Raw genomic sequence first — 6000 nt, forward strand, 5'->3', positions numbered from 1 at the left:
ACCTATCCTTTAGGTGGGGTCTGGAGATCTCCCAGAATTACAATAGCTCTCCAGATGACAGAGATCAGATCTTCAGCTGCTTCTCTTCAATTCCCTTTCTCTTCAAATCCTGACCTTCCCAGTATATACCCTAAATCTCCAGGAATTGTTAGCTTGGTGTAGTGTTTAAAGTATCACTGCAGCTTCTAATTAGGTGAGCCCCCTGATCTGACATGTGGCAAGTTGCGTTGGAGCTTCCCACCGCATAGACTTGCCAGCCTCCAGGTGTAAAGGCAACACAAACGAAGTTATAGTGACCAAGTAACTAAGAATGTATTGAAACAAAGTCATACAAATGTTCAATAGAAGACTAAATAGCAATGACAATTCCCCCAAAAGTTGAGTGCCGTTTTGAAATCTTACTGGAGACTTTCTGTCACATTTGTCCATTGGGAATTCTATGTGCAGCCTTTGGACGCACTGAAAACCCATCTTGTGGGTTTTGCAGCTTTTTGCAATTTATTGATGCATCAGAAATACTTTGATATTTTTTCTGAGCCTTTGGTTGAGATAGGTGGTTGAAGCACCCTATGCTAGATTTGAAGCTGGAATAATCAAGTCGAACTCCTGTTCATTGTGTCAGAACTTGTGCTTTTCATGTATGCTGAGCTGGTAATGTTAGCATAACCGACTCCATATTGTAACCCTGTACTAACCCTTTGCCCTTCTAGCTAGATGCACTAACTCAATGCTTTGCATTTCAAACAAACTGTAACCACTGAAGGGTGACAGCCTCTGGGAAACATCTGCAGGTGTCCTTTGAAGCCAGCCTGCTAGACCATCACAGCAGGACTCCTTCCTCCCTTTGCTGATAAGAGACCCTGGGAACAGACAATTGTCTCATAGAGTGTGAGAAATGGTTTTATTGTTTCTGTAACAACCGCATAAAGTTGTAACAATCGCTGAGCCTATTATCAGAGTCAATCTGTGCCTCGATGAACATAGTTCTCAATAAACGCCTCATACTTTTGCAACAAAGTAGTGGTTCTTGTTTGAAGTTCTTCAAGTTCTGACACATTGGGACTCCTTTGATGGAATTGTGAAACTTTTGGTGAATTATTACTGCTATTTAGTCTTCTATTGAACATATTTGTATGATTTTGTTTCCACACATTCTTAGTTATTTGGTCACTATAACTTTGGTTGTGCTGTCTTTATCCTACAAGTGACCTCTCTTCCTTTACCAGCCTCCAGGTGTAGCCTGAAGATCTCCCAGAATGACAACATGCCCAGGGAACAAAGATCGATTACCCTGGAGAAAATGCTTGCTTTGGAGGGTGAAGTGAACTTTATAACATTAGGAACATAAGAAGAGTCCTACTGGATTGGACCAGTAGTCAGTCTAGCCAGGAATCTTGTCTCAAACAGTGGCCAACCAGTTCCCCTGGAGCAGGTCCAGTACCAGGTTTTTGATGCCCTAGGTGAGGCCCCCCTCCTAGGCAAGCCCCACCCCCGCTGACTAGTGTCGACTCCGGTTTCATAGTGGTACTCAGCTCAGCACAACCCCACATAACCCAGCCTACTCTAACCTGCCCATCCACTCTCCCTCTCTTTTGCTTCTGCTGCCCAGAAATTGTCACTGCGAGGAAAAACAGAATGCAGCAGCTGCAGCCAGAAGTCACGCCTCACGCCTATGTGGGAGGTGGCAGCAAGTTTGGCATTCAGAGGCTCCTGAGGCAAGGCGAGTTGAGTATATGGTGGAGTCTTGGTACTAGTGTTGCTCAGTTGTTGGCAGCAGCTTATTTTATCTTTCCCACATGCTTTTGCTTTTCCGCCTTTTCCAAATTGGAAATAGTTCAACTTTGAGTTCTTTCAGAACTCTCGGATGTATGCCATCCGGACCCAGTGATTTATTAGATTTTAATTTGTCTATCAGTTGTAGGACCTCCTCTTTTGTCACCTCAATCTGACTCAGGTCTTTCAACACCCCTTCCAAAATTAGTGGTTCTGGGGTGGGCAAAAAGTTCTCATCTTCCACAGTGAAGACGGAGGCAAAAAATGCATTCAGCTTCTCAGCCATTTCCCTATCCTCCTTCAGTAATCCTTTTACCCCATGGTCATCCAAGGGCCCCACTGCCTCCCTGGCTGGTTTCCTACTTCTAATATATTTGAAGAAATTTTTATTGTTGGTCTTTATGTTTTTTGCAATATGCTCCTCATAGTCCCTTTTTGCCTGCCTGATCACAGTCTTGCATTTGATTTGCCACAGCCTGTGTTTCCTTTTACTAATCTCACTTGGACTGGTTTTCCACCGCTTAAAGGAGTCCTTCTTTGCTGTGAGCTTGTTCCTGGCCTAAAGTGCGGTTATGCCAGCTGCTCCAAAGCGAGATGCCCCCAGGACACTCACACAGACAGACACTGTTGCCATTGTTATCTTTGGACCACCCCAAATGACACATCCCCATGTTCAAAACACTGTCCCCTGCAAGAATTCATACAGTGGTGACCAATCCAAACAATGGTTCCAGTGCCACAGGCTTCCATTTGGAGTGCCACCTAGAAGTGTATTCCAAGAGATTTGAAAAACTATTTTCTGCTTGCTTTCTGCACCCCAAAATGCCATATGGACAATTCAAGAGGACATGGTCCAAAGTGTGGTTCTCATGCCAGCTTCTCCCAGTACTGGTACTAGGGTGCCAGCACACAGCTGGTACCCCAGGCACGGTGCCCCTTCTCATCTTCCTCCTCCACCAACCCTTGCCCCAAGTGAGGGGAAGTTCAGCCGGTGGGTGCGCGGTTTGCACAGCATACTCAGCTACCAGCTGTCCTAGCTCTGCCTCCCACATTATGCCTGTGCTTCCAGAATCACAGATGCAGTGCGGGAGGTGGAGCTACAGCAGGCAGGTGGAAGCACACACTGTGCAAACTGTGCTGCTGCTGCCAAGCTCATATATTTCCCTTACCAGGGACAAGGGAGGGAGGCAGGGCTGAAACTGGTGCCCTCCTCCCCAAGCCGTGCTCCAGGCAGCCAACTAAGGCTGCCTAATGCCGGCCGTGGCTGCTCCAAAGCTGATTGCCCCCAGAACACAGGCAGACACTGTTGCCAAGCTGTATCCCAAAACAATCTTTGGACCACCCTAAATGACACATCCCCACATTGATCAGGATTTGGGGATGGCTCCACAGCAAGGTAAGAGCCCTGTGGCACAGAGTGGTAAAGCTGCAGTACTGCTCACGACCTGAGTTTGATCCCGGCGGAAGCTGAGTTCAAGGTTGACTCAGCCTTCCATCCGAGGTGGGTAAAATGAGTACCCAGCTTGCTGGGGGGAAAGTGTAGGTGACTGGGAAAGGCAATGGCAAACCACCCCATAAAAAGTCTGTCATGAAAACGTTGTGAAAGCAACGTCACCTCAGAGTTGGAAATGGCTGGTACTTGCACAGGGGACTACCTCCCCCCCATATTTTTATTGTTTATTAATTAAAATAAAAATATACAATTGTTCCATTATACATTTCTTTTCCCCCATCCCTCCCCCCTCAGTCTAAACTTCTTCTTTCATCCAGGGGCATAGGGCTTGAAGCTTCCACTGAACGTCTTCCTTCCGTTCCTCTTTTATCCAGTTCAGGTAAAGCGACCATTTTTCTTTGATCCTTTGCCTTCCCATGGCAAATCTCAGTTTATTATGTCCATTATCTCTGATTGAACAAATTCAAACAGATAATTATGCCAAGTTCTTTCTGTCCATTTATTTTTATCTTTCTACCCTACTGCAATTACTGCTTTACCAGCTAATATCATTGCTTTTAATAGATCTTGATTTTTTTTTCTACAACTGCATTGCCTAAAGTGCTCATCAACATCAACTCAAAATCTATATTTAGCTTAACATGAAAAAGCTTATTTATTGTTCTTACTATATTTTCCCATATTTTTTTAACTTCATGACACTCCCACCACATGTGGGAGTACCATCCCTTCACTTTTCTACAATGCCAACAGTTTGGGCTTAGTCCTGGAAACATTAGCTAAGGTGGCAGGGGTTCTGTACCATTTGGTATAAAATTTTAACTCCATTTCCCTAAACTTATGTATTTTTATTCCCTTAATTCCTTCCATTAATTTTTTAGCTTCTTGCTCTGTTATTTGAAATTCTGTACTCCATTTTCTTTGAAAGTGGGCTATTATTCCTTCTTCATCTGAGGTCATTTTCTTATAAATTACACCTACCAATCCTTTTTTAGTTTTTTCCATTAATTTATAAATCTCTTCTATTGGTTCTTCTATATTTATGTCGCTATTTTCAATTTTTTTTTTTAATTTTTGTGTATAAGCCTGCAGCTTTTAACCAGTATTTTGCACCTACTGCCTCCCCAAGAGCTTGAAATGGTTTTAAAATATTTGCAGATAGCAAGTCATGTACTCTACTATCTCTCTCTCGGCTTGACTTCGCGAATGAAGATTTAAGAAAGGTGCAGTAGTCCACGTCTGCTGCAGGCTCGCTGATTTGGGGTTGGTGCTGTAGCAGTGCGATTCTTCCTCTATCTCCTTTTGTCTTCAAGACCAGCTATGCATGCGTTCTCAAAGGAAGAGACAGCCTGGTGGATGGTGTGCCTCCTCTACTATATCCTTTTTGTTTAAGTAGTTCCCCCCATTTATAGTCTATACCTTCCTCTTCCAAGATTCCCAAAGGTGACCATCTGGATATTCGTTTTAACCATTTTGGCTGCCACTTTTTCCAGATCATTAATGTACTTTTCCTTGGTCCTGTATCCAATTTAAGATCTCTAGCCCATTTATTTGTAAAAATACCAAATTTCTCTACCCCTTTGTTAGCTTCATTTTCAAACCTAACACATTTCTGATTCCCTTCTCTTTTTATTTCTAATAATGCTTTAAGTTGAAAAGTTTCATAATATTATATCCGGCACTCCCCATCCTAGTTCGGAGTTATGATTATATACTACCTTTTTTGCAATTCTAAATTTCTTAGTACCAAAAATCCATTCTCGTATTTTTGTGTTCTAGATACTCATTTTTTGTTTGTCCATTTCTAATGGTATTGTTTGAAATAAATATAATAATTTTGATATCAAAAACGTTTTAACACTATTTACTTTAGCAGTTATACTCATGGTCTTCCTCCTCCATCCCTTCATATCTCTTGTTATCTTTTCCCATACCTTTTTATAATTTTTTTCCACTATCTTATTAGTATTTTTATAAATTTCTATTCCTAAATATTTAAATTTCTTGACTCCCATTCCTATTTTGGTTAACCTATTAATTTCCTTCCTTTCCTTTGAGTTCACATTATAATATATTATTTCTGATTTCCCCATATTAATTCTTAATCCTGATATTGCTTCAAAATCATCTAGTATGATTTTCGTTTCCTTAATTCCCTCTTGGGGATTTGTTATAATCATAATTATATCATCTGCAAATAAATTAATTTTCATCTCCTCTTTGCCCATCCTGCATCCTTCTATCCTACCGGAATTCCTAATTCTTTCAGCCAATTGTTCCATCGCCATTATAAATAAGCCTGGTGAAAGTGGATAGCCTTGCCTTACTCCTCTTAAGATTGGAAATTGTTACGTATTTTCATTGTTCACTCTTACAACTGCTGTACCTTCTCTGTGAATTTCCTGAATTGTATTTATAAATGGCTGGCCTATTCCATATTTCGACATTATGGACCACAAAAATTCATGGGACAGTGTATCAAATGCTTTGTATGCATCTAATTTAAGTAATCCTAGTTTCTTCCCCGGTTATGGCATATTACATTTAATATATTTCTTATGGGGTGAGCTATACTTCTACGTTTCACAAACCCATACTGATCTTCTTTTATTATATGAGGTATTACATTTCGCAATCTGTTTGCCATTATTTTAGCAAAAATTTTATAATCTTGATTTAATAAACTTATTGGTCTGTATGAGCCCACTTCTTGAGGGCCCTTCTGAGGCTTCACTATTAAAGTTATTTCCGCTCTCCTCCAAGTATTAGGAGCC

The sequence above is a fragment of the Heteronotia binoei genome, chromosome 2, assembly GCF_032191835.1.
Source record: "Heteronotia binoei isolate CCM8104 ecotype False Entrance Well chromosome 2, APGP_CSIRO_Hbin_v1, whole genome shotgun sequence".
NCBI classification, from domain to species: domain Eukaryota; kingdom Metazoa; phylum Chordata; class Lepidosauria; order Squamata; family Gekkonidae; genus Heteronotia; species Heteronotia binoei.